This window comes from Taudactylus pleione, unplaced genomic scaffold (genome assembly GCF_031769625.1).
Source record: "Taudactylus pleione unplaced genomic scaffold, aTauple2 ptg000156l, whole genome shotgun sequence".
NCBI classification, from domain to species: domain Eukaryota; kingdom Metazoa; phylum Chordata; class Amphibia; order Anura; family Myobatrachidae; genus Taudactylus; species Taudactylus pleione.
The window spans coordinates 21,596,030-21,620,084 of record NW_028284558.1 but is presented as its reverse complement, the minus strand read 5'-3'; the positions used below and the strand labels follow the sequence as shown (position 1 = coordinate 21,620,084).

Sequence of the window (24,055 nt, the reverse complement as noted above, 5' to 3'; positions counted from 1 at the left end):
AGACCTCAGTGCTGTTTAGGCAATAATGCTAACCATTACACTATCTGTGCTGAATAACCATGCAGACTACTTGGATATGTGCAGAACAGGATGTAGTTATTATACCTACAGCCAGCATCCCGGCTAACAAAATCCCAGTGCATCGGAATACCGACTGTAGTGGAGATGCTGACGCTGGAATCCCATATATAGCGGGGCTAGTTAGATCTTAGTCACGGTTTAGGGTTAGGTTTAGGCGTCACGGGGGTGTTAGGGTTAGGCAAAGGGAGGGGGAGGTTAGGGCTAGGTACCCCGGGGGTGGATTAGGGTTAGGCACTACTGGTGGGGTTTAGGGTTAGGCACTAAGGGGGAGGGTTAGGTTTAGGCACCAAGAGGGGAGGGTTAAATTTAGGCACTAACGGGGAGGGTTAGTGTTAGGGTTGGGGGGTTACCATACTTACCGGCCCCTTGTCGGGATTCTGAGCTTCATGGTGCCGCTGTCGGTATATTGACAGCAGGCATCCTGACTGCTGTGATTTCATTCCGATTCCGTGCAGAACAGCAGCAGCTGAATAGCTTCTTTCAGAGCACAGTTAACAATTAAGATGACAGTTGGGACACAACTCTCAAAACACACTCACTAAGTTCACCTACGTGGTACTACAAGGTAGTCCATATACAAAGCATCTCTCACTCCTAAAATACTCCTTGCTTATGCCTCATATACTTTAAAATAAGAGAGGAAGGGGACATTGGGATAGTCTACATTTTACATGACACATACATGTAATGCATGGATGAAAGTGGATGTCTTTATCAGCTGGAATACAGCCGGGATAGGCAATAAGGGGATTTTAGTGGTAATGATAGATATTGGCTCATACAAGTCTTGTAGGAGCTGTCAATTTAAATGCATACAGTACACTACTATATTGTAATGAGAGATGTTAGACATTATACAGTACATGGGCTGCCAATGCTTAAATTATTTTGTTTAAATAGGGTTGTAGTTACCAAGCTGCCATGAAAAGTTCTGGGCTGTGGTACAAGGGGGCATGGCCAAGCACATGGGGGTGTGCCCATGTTGTATTGTGCATATCAATCCTGCATATTGCTGGAGGCAGTATGGCCACACAATCTTGAAGGAATAGCTACTGTATGGGCTATCCTGGGACCCCTCCCAGGCTTGGCTAGTGTACTTTGTAAACTGCACCCTCTTCACAGCACCCCTAAGAAGGGTTAAAGACCACAGCCCTCTTGACCAGTTTTTTCTACATAGAAGGGTCTGCCTAGAGTAGATACCTTTACATTTACAATGGTGCTGGGGATGTGTTTGTCCCATGTCCATGTAAAGCGAGATGCAAGTGAGTTCAGCCCCCTCTAGGTTCTGGCACCTCTAAATCTGGGCATGGGTATGTTATCTCTAGATCTAGAAGAGACAAATTCAGGTCTAGAAGGTTTGGAGCTATATTGCAAGGGCACTTTCAGACTTGGGAGCAGTGGTGGCTCCAGAGGTGGGACTGCAGTGCAGTCCAAAATTCAAACAAGGGAGCCACACCAACTGTCATTTCAAACGCTGCCACACATTGATGGCTGGGACTCACTGGCAGTTGGTGTGGCTTCCATATTTGAATTTTGGACTCTGCTACAGCTCCATCCCTGAAGCCGCCACTGCTTGGCAGTCAGAATGCAACTAGGACTGCTGAGAGGGCCTACTAAAGGTACTCTGGTCACCAGACTTAATGCAGTGGACTGTGGTCCTCACACTCGACCAGTGGGAAATGGTGATCTTCGATCTCTGGACAGGAGTAACAATATATGCTCTTCTGGATCCCCTCATTCCAATAGACCATTTATACATATTTTAAAAATGTAGATGTAAGGGGTCCCTGCAATAGCTATCATACATGGCTGAGAGTATCAGACAAACCATAATGTCCACGTACCTTTGTATCATTCTTTGCAGGGATTGACCTTGGAGGTTTCCAGGATCTTTCCTTACTAATGATGTTGATATAGAATTTTCTTCCAGAAATATCTTCATATACCTCCCACTGGTCCAGGACCTGGACTGGGGGGCCGGTAGGACTCGGTGGCTCCAGAATTAAATCTTTCAGCTTTTGCAAATATATCCAGATGGTCTACTGTTACTGGGGAAACACATTATATTTAATACAATTTTGGCTAAAATCACAATGAAATATGCAAGTACTATATAAAGAAATGTTATTAAATAATAATAAACCAAAGTTACATAAACAGATATTTTTATGAAATATAGTATAAAATAAAAAAGTACACTTGTTATAAACATCTTAGTAAAGTATGTCATATACTCATGAGAATGCAGCTTATTAATTCACTAGGAAGCAGTGACATGAATATTCATGAGTCTACAGCAATGGTTTCCAAACTTCTTGAAACACGGCACCCTAGAGTAGCAGCATTCTTTTCACGACAGGGCTAAACCAAAAGTTTCTTATTGAGAAATTCAGAAAAAAATATTAAATTATGTTTTGTGCTTACCTGTCATTCTTAGGGTCAGTTATGTGGTGGTGGACAGGGTTTCATTTATCCACATATTTTATGATTGGAACCCAACAGCACTGGTTTTGCTTATCACATTGACCATAAATAATTTGAATTGGTCCTGGACCATCAACCTGTGTCACCCCTGTGAGAGCCCCGCGACACCCCAGAGTGCCACGGCACCCAGTTTAAGAACCACTGGTCTACAGACAATGTATAAGGAACCAGTGGCATCACTGTGTCGGTCACTTCAATGTGGTAAAATAAAGTTTCCTGATGTTGCATCTCTATTTGTGCAACAGCTCCTATTTTATTCCAACTGATAAAGACACCCACTTTCATTCATTAAAGGGAACATATAAGATGGCATTTGTGGAGATAACTGTTTCTCCTCATAAAGGGAGAGATGGACAGACATTGGTGTATTTTAGCATCCTACTGTATGCAGAATGTGCATTAGCTACTATAATTCACCTCATTACACGCTGAAATGCAAAGATATATATATATATATATATTAATTTTTGTGCTACAAGATTTTCTGGCAGCCATGATTAAACCTGGGCCACCACTTTCCATGGCATGCTTTTCGTTCCATCTAGGCAGCTTTTACAACAGAAAAATAAAAAAAAAACATTGGGGGCCTGCTGCAGAGTGAGACCTATTCTTTGCAAAGCATAATTTACATAAAAACGATCAGTGAATGCCCCAAAAAGTGGTTGCAAAGGCAACTGCGATGCCTGCCAGCACCTGGAAAGAAATGTTCATAAATACCCTCAGTGGCAAACGCAGGATTTTGAAAGGGGCGGTTCCAGATCCTTGGTTACCGAACCAATGAAAATACATCTAGCCATAAATAGACAGATAGACCGACAGATAGAAACAGCTTACACAGGATTTAGGATCACTACAGTAAAATATACCACTCAGCCTATGATGGGGTACACACACACTGACTGACACAGACACACACACACACACAGACACAGACACACCTATATCACTAAAAAACATGAATGTAGCAGGCAAATAAATACAGCCAGCATGATTTATTTAAAAAAACCCCTCCCCCCAGTAGTGGTCCCCCCTTTGCAGTGCTCCCACTAGTAGTCCCCCTCATGCAGTGGCCCCAGTAGTACTCCTTATATAATGCCCCCAGTAGTGGTCCCCCCTTTGCAGTGCCCCCAGTAGTGACCCTTATATAATGCTCCCAGTAGTAGTCCACCCATGCAGTGCCCCAGTAGTGCCCCTTATATAGTTCCCCCAGTAGTTGTCCACCTATGCAGTGCCCCCAGTAGTGACCCTTATATAGTGCCCCCAGTAGTAGTCCCCCCAGTAGTGACCCTCCTGCAGTGGCCTCAGTAGTTCCCCTTATATAGTGCCCACAGTAGTGGTCCCCCCTTTACAGTGCCCCCAGTAGTGACCCTTTTATAATGCCCCCAGTAGTAGTCCCCCCATGCAGTGCCCCAGTAGTGCCCTTTATATAGTTCCACTAGTAGTAGTCCCCATATGCAGTACCCCCAGTAGTGACCCTTATATAGTGCCCCAGTAGTAGTCCCCCCAGTAGTGCCCATTATGTAGTGCCCACAGTAGTAGTCCCCCTAGTAGTGCCCCCAGTAGCAGTGGCAAATGCAGGATTTCTAGAGGGGGGTTTCCAAATGCCTGATTTTAGAGTGAGTGTGGCCAGTCCATGAAGAGTGTAGAATTAGCACTTATCTAGCTTTAATATGTTACATACAAAGTATATTGTGTGTCATAATTCCAGCATATAGAGGACCAGCAATCACAGTAAGCCATTAAATGCGGCAGTATGGCCATCCCGCCTGAGCTGAATGTTTTTATTTTAGATGTAGGCACCATTCCAGAGTATTAGAGCAAGTCCGGGAGCCTAGAGGAGCAGCAGTATAACCTAGCACTGCCCTGGATATATGTACATATTTGGCTCTATAGCTTCACATCCCTAACAGTGAATGTTTTCCAGATCTCCTAGTTGGTGCACAGGTTATTTATTACTGACTGATACATGTTAAAAGATCCACAGGTGGTGCTAATTATTTCATTTGTGATACTGTGAAGAACATGCAGCACTAGTAAAATTCTATTACATTACTATTTCTATTGTGGTCATGGTGTGGGCCGGGGAGGGGGGTTTCCAGGCAGACGGAACCCCCCCCCTGCGTTTGCCTATGAGTAGTAGTCCCCCCAGTAGTGCTCCTTATATAGTGCCCCCAGTAGTAGTCCCCCCCAGTAGTGCCCCTTATATAGTGTCCCAAGTAGTAGTCCCCCTATTCAGTGCCCCCAGAATGGGCCACCCCCCTATTCAGTGCCCCCAGTAGTGACCCCCCTATGCAGTGCCCCCAGTAGCGGCCACCCGCCTATGTGCAGTGCCAGTGTCCGTTTCCCTTACATACACGCACACACAAAAAAATCAACAGAGCGGGGGGAACCGGAAGGCGGAGCTCCTGAGTGAGTTCCAGCCAGCTCCCTCCGTGGATGCAGCAGCCAATGAGAGTCTGTCTGACTCTCATTGGCTGTTAAAATAAACACACCGCTGCTGGGTAGTACAAGCGTACTACCCGGTGCCGGCGGCGGTGTATTTGTTAGCGTGTAGTGCGGACTGCACTCACTGTGGTCTGCACTACACTTAGTGATTGGTGGGCAGGGAGGGTTTCTGGGTACTCAGAAACCCCCCCTCGTGCGCGTCTGACCCTGATGTCAGCCTGCCCATCCCAGCATTTATCAGAACCCTAACTTAACTAAATAAAGACGCAGGAGACTTAAATGGTGGGGGAAAAAAGGGTCAGCTTTCATTTTGCAAATTCAACACAAACCAAACAGCCCTAGATGGGGGCCAACTGCCAGCCCATCACATACTGTATAACTGAAGGCCTAGAAGGGTGGCAACTGCCAGCCCATCACCAACAACTTAATGCATAGATGTAAGCAACTCCCAGCCCATCACCAACAACTCAAGGTCCTAATGACACAAAAAGGCCCACCTGAACTGATGGTACAGATGACTACTGCCGAGTCAGTGATATGCAATACCTAACGTGAATCTGTTGATTGACAGCCATGTGGCTCACAGCCAATCAGTGGCCGCTTACTCTAAAGCAGCCTCTAATTGGCTGACGGCCCGTGAACTGACGTAACCCACGAGGTCTCCGTCATTTGCAGGGAAAAAGATGTATGTGGAAACACATACATCTCTTCAGTGCCTGTGGGTCGAGGGATTCGTTTTTTTATTTTGTCGGGCAGGGACTCTACTGGAGAAGAGGACCGATCTACGCTAGTAGGTAGATGAGTATTTAATTTTTTAAATTTTTTTTTAGGGATAATTTTGGATTTCTTTTGGACAAGGGGACCGATCACCGGTGAGAAGGTGAGTATAGTATGTATGTTTTTAGTGTGTAATAAAATTTTACTTTCAACGGTGTGTGTGTACTGTCTTTTTTTAACCTGCTGGAACTTGTAGTTCCACAAGTACCAAAGGGCAGGCACACTGGCACTTGTAGTCCCAATGTAAAAACAATAGTATAGATATATTTTTAACACTATTACCCCTGCACCCACTGGCCAGGGGTGCAGGGAAGAGCCCTGGGCTTCAGCCCAGGCCTGAGGTGCACAGGAGAGGGGGAACTCTTGATTGAGGGGGTCCCCACCTCCCCTGGCCGAAAGGGTCCCCTGGCTGTGGCATTATACTCCGGCTAGTTTGAGTTCGGTGCTGGTTTTAAAAACACCATTTTTTTTCTGTATTATTAAAACCAGGACCTGCTCACAGAGGGAACGCTACACATTTTTAGAACCAGGACTGGTTCCTGGAGCCCTGGGCTATTTATGCTTTTGGGGGAGAACCACACATATGTTTTTTCTATTTTTTTAACATTTAAAATACACACATGCAGCCTGCACGTATCTCACTGACATGTGCAGGCTTCATGTACGGGTGTGTTTGGCTGCGGTCAGACACAGAGAACTCGCCAGAGAAACTTGATCTCATTCGCCATCGAATAACTTGTTTAAGCCAAACTCAATTCTAAGTAAATTTAAGAATTTGATTTAACAAAACTCTCAAGAGTCCTGGCGAAGCTCAGAGTGTTTGTTCTCAACCAAACTCAGGCATAACTCGATTCTTAGTAAATTTACTCCGTTTTTTTACTTGTAGGATGTTTATATAGGCCCATATTCAATTTAAAGCGAAAAGTCTGTTGCTGGACTTTTCGCCGTCTTCGCCCCTTTTCTGCGCAAAAAAGTATTGCTCGCATACCCCCATATCCTTGTTTCAATTCCAAATTGCAGAAAACGGGACGTGGCGAAACTCAAACAGGCGAAAAGTCCTGTTGTTTTTGGGGAAATCAGCCTGATACCCCCCTAAAGATGCTCTAACATGGGGGTTCACTATGGGTACCCCTGAATAGCCCTGCTAAAGGTATTTGTGGTTTTTAAATGGTATCCATATGCGCTATTTTGCGTCATTGAGCAAGTGATGAAGAATAGATTTTTGCAACTTTTTGGGGGGGAAATAAGTGTCCCCATCAAATTTGGGAATACATGAAAATGGGTGCAAGCATAATTCAAAGTCACTAAAATAAAGCTTAAAAGTGCACAAAAAAAACACACCTTCAGCAAGCAACTGCAATAAAAAAAAAATCTCCCCCATACTTACACACCCCCCCAAAGGCTATTTTGCTAGTTTTTGAATTTGTTTCCCAACTCTTTTTTTTTTCGCCCATTTTTTCAAAGTGCTTTTTTGGGATGTCTTTTGTGGGTTTTTTTGCGTTTTTTGACGCAATTAGTGTCAAGGGGGGTGTAAAAGGGTTTAGGAGGGTTGCTGCAATTCTGCACCCCAAAACCCCGATTCTGCACCGGATATTCATAGGGGAAACGTTTTTGCCTATTACATTGCATTGCATTATCGCGCCGGTGAAAAGACGCTGTAATTGAATGCAGGGATAAATGAAATTGGCGAAAATGACATCATCTGTGAAAAAGTATCGCCGAAACTGACTTTTCGCTCCAAATTGAATACGGCCCATAATGGGCTACTTCTAGAGCTTCACATTCTACTAGTAATTGTTGGAAGCCTGACTATGGTATATAATCAATTAGATAAAAACCAAATCATTATTTGAAAATAATAATGGACAGACCAGGATTCAGACAAAAGAGGAGTGACTGGTGGGGCATATGAGTACCAGACATACAGCAGCTGCTGAAATTATCATCTAGTGGACATAGATGAACCTATTAATAGGCTGAATCATTTCCATGTATGTACCTTGTGGAGGTGGGGCACGATGGGTAACAAATCCATTTAGGTCTATGGTAGTAAGCACTGCAGCTATGGGGCAGCACTAACAACTTGACCTGGGGTGAACTATATGTAAATCCACACCTGACCAAACTGAGCATTTTGCTGGGCTTATTGCTACTGATTGAATTGTTTCTACTAACTACCATGACAACAGCTGAAGCCATCCAGTAAGTTGCTATGAGTGATGCTGACTTGGATTATAATTTATAATAGGTCTATAATCAGAATTTATGAGGAACATGGGAGCACCCCTCAAGTATAATTTGCTTACGCAAATGGGCGAAGGGGAAACTGTAAGGTAGCATTATCTGAACTGGACACTGTAATGTGGTATAATATGAACTGGAGGACACTTTAATGTTACATAATATGAACTAGGACATTGTTATGTCGCACAATATAAACTGGAAGTACTATAGTATGGTATACTATAGTATGGTAAATATTAATAGGGGACACTGTTATGTGGCATATGAACGAACTGGGGGCACTGTAATTTGACATAATATAATTTGGGGGCACTGAAATGTGGCATAATATGAACTGGGGCACTACACTGTGGCATTATGACCTGAGAATACTTCAATGTGACATAATATGCACTAGGGAGACTGTATGGAATAATGTGATTTGGGGGCACTATGTGGCATAATGTGTACTGGCAGCACTACAATGTGGCATACTTATTTATTTATTTATTACCAGTTTTTATATAGCACACATATATTACGCAGTGCTTTACAGAGAATATTTGTCCAATTGCATATTGTGAACTAGGGCACTACTATGAGGCATATATTGAACTAGGGCACCATTGTGGGACATAAGATGAAATAGGGCACTACTATGGAGCATAACATTAACTTGTATACTAATATTGGGAATAAACGTAACTAGGGCATTCAAATTGGGCATAAAATGAACAATTAGTGTAGAGAAAGGTTTCTCTCTAGTAGCATTATCGTGGGGCACTTTCAAAATGTTACTATGGGGCAAACAAAGTTATGGCAATGCCTCTGCTTACGCTCTTATGCTGCTTGTGAACAGAGCTGCACATTACATAATACCTAAATATTACATGTGACACCGCAATGGGCAGTGGGGATCTGAGTAAACTAAAGACTGATTGCAATGAACATTAAGAAAAGTGCCCAGATTTTTATATTAAATGCACAACTCTGGGAATTACGTGTTACATATGAATTGACAAAATTTGATTATTCCTGTAGACAGCACAATAGGGATTTACTGACAAGAGATCAAGTACAACCCATAGATATTAAATTTTTGCACAATAAGAAAAATACATACTGTAAAAGCTTTAATAAATACATTATGGTGCAGTAATTGTGTTTAGTGATTCACAGCCACTAAAATTGCACAACTTAAATCTATATTTAGATAATTTGGAAGAATATTGTGTGTGTAGAACTTTTATAGTTGGAACTAGATTATTTCAGTAGCCTATGACAGCCACATTGTTATTATTATTATTATTATTATTATTATTATTATTATTATTATTATTATCACTAATTAATTGATAGTGGGCCTAATTCAGAGATGTACGGTGTTGCCTTCGCAGCTGCTATTTCGTATACTGCAGAGGTCTAATTGTTTATAAAATTGCACTGTCCCCTAACAGTAATAAAACCCCACTGGAGCGATCGCCAACAGCAATGCAACTACTTAACACATTCGCAGCCCATAAGCAGGTTCTCAGATATTCGACCAAGTGAGTAACCCTAATGTCACGCAACATGGGCACCTGGTCTGAAAAGTTAGAGCCATCTTATGTGCATAGAGGATCGCAGACACCTGCTGCAACCCTCCCCCAAATGGCACCAACACGTATTGTATCTGTGTCCTACTCTGTAAGTGTTCACAATTATGCCATTACTGCACTCAGCCCATTTTAAAATGCTCCATCCCTCCCCCGTCCTATCTCACCAGATGAAAGCTGGCACGCATGCCAGAATCACACACATCTGGAAAGACGCACACTTGTCTGGGTATGTGCAGAGTGTTTTCATGCAAAATATGCTACAGTAACTGGTGCAATACTCATCCATTTCATTGGAACAGAATTAAAATGTTACCAGCTTATATTTGACAACTTGATAATAGACATTTTGTTTCACTATATTTAAAAGGGTAACACATGATGATGATCGCATATTTATTGTTGTCACAAATATATCAAGATTGTTGTCTAAAATAAGTGTTGTGTAGTGCAGGAAGGTGCAAACAACAATTCAGTCATAACTGCTTACAAAAATATACTTTATGCTTTAACTTACCCGTAGTAGCTGGGCGCCTAATGGGTCCTAATGAGCAAGGAGGCGGCTTTGACTGTTCACTATAATCACATGTAGAAATCAATCAAGAGGAATCTCTAACTGTAAGTAGTAGTTGTAACGTATCTTCTACAGTAAGGGGATGAAATGCAAATGTAACCACTTCCTGCTGTCTGAATTTGCATCATGTACTTCACTTCCACGTTTCTCTTCTTAAAGTTTAAATATGTTGTTTTACATGGTTGATATAAAAGATTTAGAATAATGATGTTACACTTTGTGCACAATTATAACATGCCATCCAGAAAAAATTATGTTTGATGTTATATTGTAACTGCAGACCCTTAAAGTCAGCCACTTCCTGTTTTCTGTATAGTCTCTGATAATGTTTCTGTAATAGAGACTGCACTACTAAGCGTAGTCATATCCTTAGTCACCCTTTGTACCCATAGAGAGTGTAATTACAAAACATAAACTCCCATATAATACATGCTATGAGCATTTGGGTTTAATGAAGTAAAAAATATACAAAATAGTTTGTGTACTTTAAAAGTTTGACCCTGTTTATTCCGATGTACTATATTACAGTCAGGGGCGTATCTATAATGGGTGCAGGGAATACGGGCCCTTGGGTCCAGGGGGGCCCAGCACCGCACACCCTGCACCCATAATAATACTTACCTCTCCGGAGTCCCACGTCGGCGCGGGCGTCTGGCGCTGTAAAACAACTGGAAAATGGCCGTGGCGGCCATTTTCCCGTTGTTTGCGCATGCGCAGTACAGGGAAAGAGGCAGCCGCAGCCATTTTCCCGGTGACCTGTGCATACACTATAGACTCTGGGCACACTCTAGTGCCTAGAGTCTATAACTCGGGCTCTGGCTGCGCACAGCTCGTTGATCTGCCAGCCACCGGGCGGAGAGGAGGGGGCCCATGTCGGAGACTGCACACGGGCCCCCTCCTCTCTAGAAACATCCCTGATTACAGTGCATGAGAATGCTGTCTGTCCAGGGGTGAAGCAAATCTTTATTTTATTCTCAGCTTAGTCGCCCTCCTACACACACACCCTTACGCCAACTTACCTAAACATGTTTGTTCTTAGGGCCTGATTCAGCAGCATACGCAATAGCGATTACAGACGCAGTTGAGCGATTATTTGCCATTGCGCATGCGTACAAGCCGCACTGCGCATGCACTTCGATCGCACTGTTTACAGATTACAGATGCACAAACAAATTCATCGCAAAGTGTGTGACAGGCTGTCAGCGTTTGGGGGTGGTGACGGGGGAGTGGTCAGAAAAACGCAGACGTGCCTGTCCGTTGGAACGCTGTTTTTGGGCATGCATAAATTAGTCACTGCGATTGCATACGCAGCTTGAGTACTCACTGCGTGCAACGAGTCCTGCAGTTTCTGCGGCTGGTCAGACTTGATGTAAATGCTGCTTGACGGGCCGATGTGCTTCGATGGTACCGATGTATACACAGAAAAGCGAGGTTGGATGGATATAATAAAGCAGCAGTGGGCGTCCCTATAACGCTGTGCTTTGGTAAGCATTAGCATATTTACGCAGCTGTGTTCTGTACAAAATTGCAGCTGCAATCACAATTGCGTATGCTGCTGAATCAGGCCCTTAAATGGTACTGTGTACCCCCAGTGGTCACATAATTGTGGAAAAATTTTAATTTTTTTTTTTACTATTGGCTATAAAAAGCAACATTTGCACAGAAAATCTCTATGGAAAAACTCTTATCTCATCAGTTTTCCCACATGCCCATCAGACCATGCTAAATACTCTCTACATGCTATCAGACATCACCACATGATGTTTATATCTGTCAGACCTTCCACGTATGCCAATCAAACTGCCCCACATGCAAACAGTTGCTTGACATGCCAACTAACCCCTCCACATGGCCATCAGACCTCCACAAGTGTCATTTATATCTCGTCAGACCTCCCCACATGCCCATCAGATCTCCCGACATGCCCATCAGACCCACCACATAGCCATCACCTCCCTACATGCTATATACTGTATATGCCATCAGACCTCTCTCACATGTCCATCAGGCCTCCCTACTTGCCCCTCACATGTCCTCTAGGATTCCCCTTCTGCTCTATGGTTGGTTTCTGTCCTTGCTGAGCTCGTCTTCGGACATCCGTGTTATGGATTTACATGCCCACACATGCCTATAAGATTCACCTATATGCCATAAGAGCACCCACATGTCCTTACATGTCGTTAGACCTCTCACACCTTATAAGACCCATCACTCGTGCCATCAGCATCCCTCATATGCCATCATAACCCCCTACTTGTCATCAGACCCCACTATATGCCATCAGACCCCTCACACATGACATCAAACCCTTTCACACATGCCTTGAAACCCCCTCACTCATTCAGAAATATTAATTTTCACTATATTGAGGTCATCTACATATCTCATTCCACAATAAAACATCTTATATTGTGGATGTTAGGTTTGTTGATGTGAATCTTACCAATAACAAATTATCATCAGCACTGTATAAAATCCAAATTAAGCCTGATTCAGAGGTGCACACTAACGCAATGCTGATATTCACACATTTGGACAATATTGTAAGTACTGCTGGTGAATCTGAGTCACACTGCGCATATATCCCTATGGTTACCATTGGGAGACGCAGAGCGATTTTGAACACAGAGAGAAGTAATGTTGGTGGGCCTTTCTGGGTGGTAACGGGGGTGGCTAGTCAGACATGGCCGTGTTGTGGTCAGTGACTGCTTCTAAAGATGCAGTTACAGTGACACAGACGGCCATGTTCAGACGGACATTCTGCACCTCCATAGGGCTAGTGTAGTCTTCAATGGTGCAACCAATGGTGCATTTTACTGTGCACAGCGATGGTTTAGATCTGCAGCTGATAGGCATCTCAGTAGTAGACCATTGGCCATGACATTTGACTAAAGATTCAGTCGTGGCTGTGGCAAAAGATGCAGTCAGGGCTGCAACTGCGTCTACCTCTGAATCAGGCCATAATACAGGGTGGTTCATTAGTGTGGAAACACCCTTATAAACAGGAAATGAGTAAGGAAATATTAATACAGTGTATACACAAATGATATGGGAGTGGGGGGAAACTTTTTAGGGTATGTCACTAGTATGGCGGCCATCTTGGATGCAACTCTAATTTTGTAATCGGGAAGGTAGTCATGTGACATATCAAACAGATGCAGAATTTTAGAAGAAAAACAATGGTGTTCTTCATTTTAATGTATATTTATTCATTCTCGAGTTTTAATAAAGTTTATAACAAATGTTCACATAAGGTATGTTCACAATTGTGTGGCATAAAATTAGGTAGCTGTGGGATTGGGTAGCTGTGGGAGTGCTGCACTCTGAGTCTGATGTTATGTTGGATTTTGCCTGTTTGTGTAGCATATTTGTGTTTTCTCACAGCGCATTCTACGAACTGGAACTGAGGGCCTGATTCATTAAGGATCGGTATTGTGATTACACACGCAGATGGCCGATTGTTGCGTACTGCACATGCATATGCATCGCAACGCGTGTGCAATCACCTCTGCGAGACTACACAGACCCATCGCAGAGGGATTGACAGGAAGTGAGCATTTGGGGGTGGTGACGGGGGTGGTCGTCAAAATGCAGGCGTGCCAGTGCGTTTGAATGCTGTTACAGGGGTGTGCATAACTTAGCCACTGCAATGGGGCATAACCAGCTTGAGCTATCACTGCGTGCAACAAAGTTACCAATTCCTGAGTAAGGTCAGGGCTGCTGTAATTCTGCATGAGGGACCGATGGTACTCGATGTTACCGATGTTTGTGAAAGATTGCAAAGTATTACGGATGTGAGATAGCAGCAGTGGGAGGCAGTGGGCGTCTCTGGCAGTGTGACGGCATTGCGATTGCAATCATTAGCATATTTTCACAGCAGACATGCATGCGATTACGGAGCTGTGAATAGCGATCCTTACTGAATCAGGCCCTGAGTGTATAAAGTTTGGATGATGTAGAGTCGCACACATTTCATTTGCATGTCCGCTTATGACTAATGGCATTCTTATGCACAGTAGGTAAAGATTTGTAGAAGCGTAAATATGCCTGTTCTAAGACTTATCCTTTGCACCAAGTATATGCTGGTGTGAATGCATTTTGATGATGATCATGACTTCATCACTATCAAACCAAATGTGAGGACCACTTGCAAATATATCTACTGTCACGTCACTGGAATTTTTTTGATTCGGATTAGGACTCCTAGGTGCTGGAGAGTAAACAAATCTAGATGACCTGATTATGTTTCTCTTCATGCTGACCAGGACTCTTATGCAGCAGAATACAGGACTTATGAAAGTACCAAGATAACCTGAGAGATTGCTATAGTGTGTGGGAAATCTGGAAAGACAGCCTGGAGTCGGGTGCCGAGAGCACAACTGGATCAGGCTGTATAATTGCTGGAACTGAGGGCCTGATTCAGCTTTGGGAATAGAGTGAGAATTAACACTTAACTGTGTACCTGGACAAACCACGTTGCAATACACATCAGAATGCTGTGAAGCAATAGTGGAGCAGGTTTTCTTGATAGCAGTGGAGCAGAATGCTGTGAAGCAATACTGGAATAGATTTTCTGGATAGAACTGGAGGAGAATACGGTAAAGCAATAATGGAATCAGGCCCTCAGTACAGATGGTCGTGAGATGACATTGCTGGACCCAGTAACTGGGGCTAGGACCCTGATGTGTGACATCTATAACTGCATATTGGCACATATACACAATTTTTTCCTTGCATGCAATGCAGGAGCAATTAGGCTGGTTTACATTCATTCTACATTAGGCCTATATTATTTATTTATTACTAGTTATTTATATAGTGCACACATATTCTGCAGCGCTTTTTTTTTACAGAGAATATGTGTCCATTCACATCAGTCCCTGCCCTACTGGAGCTTACAATCTTGTATATTCCCTACCACATGCTCACATACATATACACTAGGGTTAATTTTTGTTTGGAGCCAATTAACCTACCAGTATATTTTTGGAGTGTGGGAGGAAACTGGAGCACCCGGAGGAAACCCACGCAAGCACAGGGAGAATATACAAACTCCACACAGTTAGGGCCGTAGTGGGAATCAAACCCACGACATCAGTGCTGTGAGGCAGTAATGCTAACCATTACACCATCTGTGCTGCCCCGATTTAATTTCTTACTATTCCATGCATACCATACTTTATGTTACACCTGAGATACAATGAGTGTATTCTTTTTGTGCTGTACCTCGCATGGTTATTATTGATTACCTCACAGAACTGCACTATATATAATTTTCCACTATATCATAAAAATATTAACTTTTAACCATAGCATGCTGGTCATTGTGATGTTAATATGCAATGCATATACATACTTTGTAATAACACCCTCACCAATAAAATCACACACCTCTGTTCTGCATAGCCACACTCACATAACATATTTGTTCTATGCTTTTTGCTCTGATTTATACTCTTCCCTTGTTTGGCACCTCCTTAACCTCATGTCTCTCACCAGCTTCCCCATCACTTTGTCCACCACATACTGTAGATCGGTTATGCCTATCCCTGCTGTAATAAAAAAGGAAAAGTTACATTCTGTTTTGAAAGTCAAAAGGGTTCCCCCTAATATGGTTCCTCTCTAGGTTCTTCCGTAAGGAAGTTGCTCAATAAATGTAGTCACTGCGAAGACACAAATGCTACAAACTAACCAACAACATCTGTCAGATCTTATCAAGCATATAGCAACTATTACTACCACAAAGCATTAAAACATTTAAAGGAAGTCTGCAAGTTATGTTAGACTGCTTTACATTTTGGTTTCCCAAATGATTTATTGGTCTGCCACAATGAAAAAAAAAAAAAAAAAAATAATAATAATAATAATAATAATAATACATAAAATAATAATAATAATTTAAAAATGTCTGACTTATACTGTAATTTATTTTCTGTAACCATCCTCTCCTGTAATTCATTTCCCACTACCAGCTCCTGCATCCCTCTCATGTAATTATTTTCTCATCCAACAGTCTCACCGTCTCCCCTCTCATCTGTTTTTCATTTCCAACCTCCTCCCAAGTACAGGTTACATAATTGATGGCTGTTCTTCTACAACTCCACTACCTGGTATGCAGTCAGTTTATTGACATTCAGAATTTCGTCAGCATAATGTTGGCGTTCTGAATGTGGGCAATTTGTGAATTTCGACATACAGAATGTCGACACTCAAAGGGCCTGATTCAGACTTGGGAATAGAGAGAGATATCTCTCTCAACTGACCATCTTGGGGAAACAATGCTGCACTGCTGGTGGGGAAGATTTAAAATGTGCAGAGAGATTTAGATTTGGGAGGGAGGTGTCCAAACTGACATCTAAATTGTACAGTAATAATAAAGCTGTGCAGTATTTGTGGGCTATATGCAAAAGCAGCCAGTATTTACCCCACATGTAAAAAAATTATGTATTTACACCCCTTGCATTACATTATGGTTTGTTCAGGTTCACAGTTGAGAGAGATATCTCACTCTATTCCCAACTCTGAATCAGGCCCAAAGTGTCTACATTCACAATGCTGTCAGCATTCTGAATGTTGACAAAATACACCACACCCTTCTTCATTTCTTACAGCCCATTTCCTTTGTGTCTGTCCCCTGCCCCTATCCTCTGTGTCCTGCATCGCCCCCATAGCTCTCAACCTCTACTTCTGCTCCCTCCAATGTTTTCCCAGGAGGCTCCAAAAGGTGCATTGTGGGAAAGGAAATGCCTCACATTCAAGTGAACCCTCATAAGACATATGCATGCATGTCATACTTGCCGACTTGTTTTATTCTCCTCTCCTGAAGAAGCCCAGGGAGGAGATGCAAAAAAACACTATGGGGCCTCTTTATGTCATTAGGCCCTGCCGTGACAAATCGCAGCTCCGTGTGTAGGGGACAGGGCTGAAAGGTCACAATTTGCTTCACATTTTAGCTCCGCCCAATCCCTACGGATGCCCGATTTCCAATGTTATAAACCCATCCTGCCCACTTCACTAGAAAGGATGTGATAGATCCTTCCACTCTACCAGGGAGGCTGATTTATCCAAATGAGCTAATAGTAAATGTTGCCTTTATAAATATTAAAACTTCAGGATCTTATCAATACTGAGGAAACTTGAGATGCAGTTGATATTGTAGGGGAAGATATATTTCCTAAATGCAACAGATTTCCTGTAAACCACCTTAAGCCATAAATGGCAGCTTATAGATGAAAACATATAAGATACATAGAATAATGTGCAAAGCAGCAATACTAAGTGCATGTACTTGCCGCCACTTGTTGTTTCACATTGAGCCACCTCACCTTTCTCCGTTGCTGCCCACTCTTTCCCTCTCCCCTGCCACATCAGGTTTCTTTCTTCTAGCTCCTCCCATCTGTTGCCCAGAACCTAGTTTTAGTTCCTGGGCTTTTCCTGGGTTTCCCTGGTTTGATTTATGGCCCTAAAGGTTCCCCTGCAGGGCTCAGCTGCACCCCCTCCACTGCTGACCGGGGCTTCCTGGGCCTTGGCTGCTTTGGTCTTATACACTGTTACTACATCTAATTGGCCATTCCCAAGCAATCAACAGATTTTCCTCTTATCCAATATGACGATATCCATAGGCTGTAACTTCATATATACGGCTGCAACCTTGAAGGAGATAGCTGTAATAAATTATGATAGCTGCAGCTGGATGTGAGCAATTTTAGTTTTATCTTCATTAAATTTTTAGCTCATAATATCCGGTTTGCTGTTAGTGGGTGTATCTTTTTTTTTTTTATGATTATTTATTTATTTTATTCTTTTGCTATTGTTATTTTGATGTGGTATAAATTGCTTGGGTATAAAATGCTTTTGTTTTCTGGCCTCTGCAGGTTTCTTGTAGACATTATTTCAATACATTTTTCATGCACTTGTATGTGTATCTTTTCGGTGGATGCAGACATGTGCTGTTTTCTTGCATGCGAGTTGTGTTGGAGAAGAGCCTCTACACTGTCTCCTCCTGTCAGTGGCGTGCCAGTGGGATGATGTTACTGCCGTGCTAGAGAGCATGTACAAACTCTGTTCACGTTACTGTATAGAGTGCCGCAGTGTGCAGTACTTACCTCTGTAGAGACCTGTTGCTATTACCATTGCTTACCGCCATTTCTGCTAATATTGCTGTTAACCCTGTGCCTACTGCTATTGCTGCTACCACCACTGTTAACCATATGTACACCGTTGTTACCAAATAGTCTCATCATCCTGGTTAAGGACATCTGTGTGGACTAACATCCATTTTACATTCCGCTAACACCTATTGTAACCAAACAGGTTCTACCAATAGGTTATACCAAAAAGTTGCTCTGTATGGACACGTTTGTTTACATATACCGCTGTACACTGACTATGGTAGGTATTCCCCCTTCTATAGTCCTGCTTCCGTTTTGTACACACCTATACACACACACAAACATACTGTACACACACACAAAAATGGATGAGTTCAGAACAAGATGTCTGGTTGACAAGCATGTGCGAGTATGGAGCAAGTCTCATCTGGACCATATTTTGTGCTATTTCTTTGTTCTCAGGCTTGGGTGTTACCTTTATGAACAGGGACCTAATATAATTTGTGATGCCCTTATTGTCATTCCCATATTTTTTTGGTCAGGTGCTGTTCACCTCGCCTTTATGACCAGCTGGTATTTCTTGCAACAGAATTTTGGAAAGGTCTGGTGGACAGTATAAAGAACCAGCCATCTTCCTGGTTGGTATCTGTTGTGTGGTTCGTGATTTTAATTTTTTTGTTTTAAGAAGACCTTGGATGCCTACTTTGGACAAGGGGACCACTCCTGGTAATGTAGATGTAGGTGAGTATGTGTGTATGTATGTAATAAAACTGTACTTTCACAGTGTGTGTGTTGTGTGTTTTTTACACATTTCTTTACAGGTGAACTACAGGTACCAGCGGGCCCTTAATGCCCCGCATGCTGGTACTTGTGGTTCTCCAAGTACCAGCATGCAGGGGAGGCTTGCTGGGACCTGTAGTTCCACTGTAAAGACGATGTTGTTAATTCTATTTTTTACACACTACATACACTATCAACCCGCCACCCACCGCCCAGGGGTGGTGGGGATATCCCCAAGCTACCAGCCTAGGCCAGGGGTGCCCTGGAGAGGGGGACCCCTTTATTGGTGGGGTCACCAACTATCCAGGGATCTCTGGCCTGGGCTGACTAGCGGTCAGGACTGATGCTGCGGCTGGGGTCCCGGAGAAAGGGCTACCCTGGCTGTGGCATCAGCCCCCTGCTAGAAAGGGTCCAGTGCTGTTTTAATTATAGGGGGATGCCTAAGCATTTTTTTCTCTCTATAATTAAAACCAGGACTGGCCCTGCAGCCAGGTGCTGGTGCCTAATTTACAGTGGAACCCTACACATTTTGTTCCCCGTAATTTTAGGTACCAGGACAGGTTGCAAGTCCGGGGCTGGTTAGCCTTTTGAGGGGGATCTCACATCAATTTTTTTACAAAAAATTAACCCTAAAAATTAAAAACAAACAACAAACAGTTTGCACATATTTCACTGATATGTGCAGCCTGCTTGTTCAGGAGACAAATTTGGGTGGTGAAATTGGGACTTCAAAACGGACAGGATCGCCTAAATACACCATGAATCAAAATGATCCTGTCAAAACCGGGACCTTGGTAAATTCACGATTTTTTAAGTGAAAAAAATGGCCATTTTTTATTGATCCTATCCGAGTTGAAAAACGGGACAAATCGGGACCAAATCGAATCTTAGTAAATTTACCCCTTAGTTTGGATTCATGCCTCTCACTTTGATAGATAAGTCCAGTGATCTGACTCTCAGAGGTACTGAAGCATTGCACACTTCTTGAAACAGAATCCTAGCTCTCAGCATCTAGTTAAGTTACTTGCACAAGTGTTACAAACTAACAGACCAGTGAGTGAGCCTCACCCCTTGCTTCATTTAGCAGTCAGTGTTAACTGTTAAGTGATTCAATATCAAAGCATCCTTTCTGGTGGAATAGTCCAAATTTCCTATAATTATCCCTTTGGTTGTGAATTAGGACTGGTGTTTGTTAATTAATTAGTCCAAAACATTCAGATTCCCAGACAGGTGACATGGCCACAACAACAGTTGGGTTACATCTAGCAGAGGCTTCTACCCTCTTTGATGAGGGGGCCAGCAGTTGTCCTTGCTGGATTAGTCCTCCGGAGAGGAGGAGACAGTCATTGACCGGCCGGGTACTGACGCCTGGGCAATGGATCTGGCATCAGCTGCAGCCCCTAGAATGCCTGAAAGACAGTGGAGTGGTTTCCTACTGAAAGAACGCTCTCTGCTAATCACAGCCCGGACTGGCAGTTCCACCATGAATACAGTATATACTCTCCCTTGTATGTATTTTCCTTGTCTGTATTATCCTTAAGGTGCTACCCACTTGTATGTTTTCTGTATAGTGCATCCCTTATCTGTATATTCACAAACATGCCCTCAATTTTGAATTTGCTGGGTTGATGACATCATCAGTCATGTGACAGCATCTTAAAAACACTTGCAGAGCTGCACCCTGCTATTATTGCGTGCAGCCTTTCTGAAGAATCTAAAACACACTGGGAATGTGAAGAGGGAGGCACAAATTGTGGCAAATGTAGACTCGGTAGCAGGGTTGGACTAGCCCACAGGCCACAGCCTGTGGGCCCACCCCCTCCTCTAGGTGTCAGGTTCCAGACCTCAAATTATAGATCAACATGGGGCTTGGTTCTATCTCTAAAGAAACTACACCAAGATTTGCCTGATGGTTAGCTAAGCATCTGTGGTGGCTGGTCACACCCCCTCTGATGGAGGACCACACCCCTTAAGCATGGGCACCTACCACAGTATTTCCCATGTGGGCCTTTCATGCCCCAGTCTGACACTGTCCGGTAGATGATCGCCAGCACCCCTTCAAAAGTAATTTCTGTATTTTTGTGAAACATCTCAAGGAGACAAGGGGTATGAATATCAGTAGCTTTAACCGAACAATGTTTATCTGGCCCATACCCCTGTCTACCAGGAATTAGAGGATGTATTTGAATTTGTATTCTTTATGCTGATGCTCTGAAATAGAAGAAAGAGGGGAGCTGATGGAAGAAAAACAATTAATCACCGATGGCTAAAATAATGAAATATGGAATACGTAAAGCCATTGTAAAGAAGACGGCAAATCTAATTTTGCCAGGAGCTTGATTAACCCTTTGAAGGCTCTTAAAATGACCAATGTACCATGACACAAACTTCATACATGGTGCACAAAGATGGAGGTTCTGGGCAGAAAACTATATACTATCTTTTGAAATTATAGTAGCTTTGGAAATACACTTCCTTTACCAAGCTTAAAACATGAAACCAAATGGCTCTTGTGGAGTTTCTGTGAGAAACACTTATTACAAAACAATTATTATTTGACAACACTGTATTGTCACCTGTTAAAAAGTTTTACTTTATTAGACTCTTCTTCATTTGTCTGCTGAAGACTTTGAGATGCGGGTTTATAAAAGTGGAGTGGTTACTTATTGAGATGAAGGTGTATATTTACTAAAGTGTGGGTTTATAAAAGCGGAGGTGTTCCCATTGCAACCAATCATATTCTACTTTTCATTTATCTAGCACCTTCTAAAAGGTAATGGCTAGCATCTGATTGGTTGCTATGGGCAACAACTCCACTTCTATAAACCCACACTTTAGTAAATATACCCATTTACATCTCTGATCCCATCTCACTTCACACTCCTGCCCGACCACTTTGCTCAACAAATGCATGCCGCCTCTCTTGCCAACTGATTACTTCTTCCCACTCCAGCCTCCAAGATTTTGCCTGTGTTGTTCCCTACCTCTGGAACTCTCTCCCTCTACCTATCAGACTGTCCACCTCTACAAATCTTCAAGCGAGCTCTCAAGACCCACTACTTCATCAAAGCCTTCCAGCTTTCATTCTAAATGGCTGCTCCATGCTTCCTCCTCACTGTCTACCCCTTCTGTGTCAACCCCAGTCTGTCTGCCCGTCCCCTTTAGAATGTAAGCTCTAATGAGCAGGGCCCTCTTCCTTAATGTGCTTCTCCTTCCCTTACTTATTCATACAATCATCTACTCCAAACTCCCCACAAGGGAACCTAACACTTAGTTGCTGATTTTGAGTGGTATCATTGCTATTGCTGCAATGTTTATAAACTATGGGCCTGATTCAGACTTGGGAATAGAGAGAGATATCTCTCTCAACTGATCATCTTGGTGAAACCATGTTGCACTGCAGGTGGGGCAGATTTAAAATGTGCAGAGAGAATTAGATTTAGGAGGAGTGTTTCCAAACTGACATCTAAATTGTAGAGTAATAATAAAGCTGTGCAGTATTTGTGGGCTACATGCAAAAGCGGCCAATATTTACCCCACATGTAAAAAAGAAATGTATTTACACCCCTTGCATTGCAATATGGTTTGTTCAGGTTCACAGTTGAGAGAGATAGCTCTCTATTCCCAAGACTGAATCTGGCCCTATGTCCTTGTCCTGCATTGTTCTGTACTTTAAGTTGCTGTCTTCTTGCTTGCTCATTTGTTCATGTGCTTTGTGAGGTGCCACAGTACCCTTGTGGCACCATTTAAATAAAGGATAATAATAATAATAACTAATATACCCAGTGTCAGGATCTGCAGTTAAGCAGATCATATTGGTTGCAGTTTCCAGCCTGAGACACTGCATTAATTACTACCTGTTTGTGTGCACTGTCAGGTGCACGCTGATTGATTCTCCTGTCTGAGCACAGCCCAGGTGCACACTGGTCTATCGATAAGGGAGGCTTGCTCTGGTTGGGCCCTGTTTCTGTTGAATTCCAGCCAGCCCTTCACTCCATGCCAGTGATAGACTTTCTTATGCTTCCGGTTGTTCCAGTCTCCTGTTTGTCAGTCTAATTCCAGAGTCCTGTCTGTTGAGTTATTCACCTGCCGTTTGTTTCAACCAAGTGGCACGGCGGTCCACATACCATATGCCACATGCTGATTGATTAATCGAGGCAGCACATTGTGCATCTCTGCTGTAGCTGTGTGTGTCATCTCAGCGGTGCGGAGTGCACTCCATCCAGGTTGCAGGTCAGCGTCAGATGGCTTATGTCAACCCGGCGACACTGGTCGCCTCCCTGCATCCCAAGTGCGCAATCCAGCGCACCATCGCCAGTATCATCCCGGTGGCACTGGTCACATCTTAGCGTCCCAAGTGCACAATCCAGTGCACCGCCACCAGTGTCATCCCAGCGGTACTGGTCGCATCTCAGCCTTCCAAGTGCACAATCCAGCGCACCATCGCCAGTGTCATCCTGGCAGCACTGATTCCATCTCAGCGTCTCAAGTGCGCAATTCAGCACACCATCGCCAGTGTCACCCCTGTGGCACTGGTCACAACTAAGCATCCTAAGTGCGCAATCTGGCGCATCACCACTAATGTCAACCTGGCGACATTGGTAACATCTTCCTGCCTTGTTCACATTAAATCAAAGACTTATCAGCCCAAAGGCTGCATCCCAACCTTGGCCCTCAGGCTACAACTAGCCAAGACAGACCAGCCCTTAAGGCGCTCTGTCAGAGCGTCCGGCTCTGAATCAGGGCCTATGTTTCCAGTGGGACGATTATAGCACAGAGTTATCAATGATAAATATCACATGAGTAGAGTAATTGCACACAACACAATAATGTTATTAAAAATAATAAAAAAATGTTTATTAATAAGGATTATATAAGCAGAGGTTAACAAAAGATATACTCAGCTATTAATCAGTTGTATTCAGCAATTGATTCAGATAAGTGTCTTGGGTAGTCTCTTCCCCTTTTTCCAAGGCCCGGATAAT

The 24,055-nt window shown here is 43.1% G+C and overlaps 1 protein-coding gene across 1 annotated transcript in view; it reads right to left on the bottom strand.

The window, feature by feature from the left end:
• Positions 1-2,108, bottom strand: part of ARHGAP15 (Rho GTPase activating protein 15) — a 724,185-nt gene extending 722,077 nt beyond the window's left edge. Inside the window, exon 1 of the mRNA XM_088474917.1 lies at positions 1,926-2,108. The gene's annotated coding sequence lies outside the window, so the exon portion shown is untranslated. The remainder of the gene's footprint in view (positions 1-1,925) is intronic.
• Between the last annotated feature and the right edge of the window lie 21,947 nt (positions 2,109-24,055).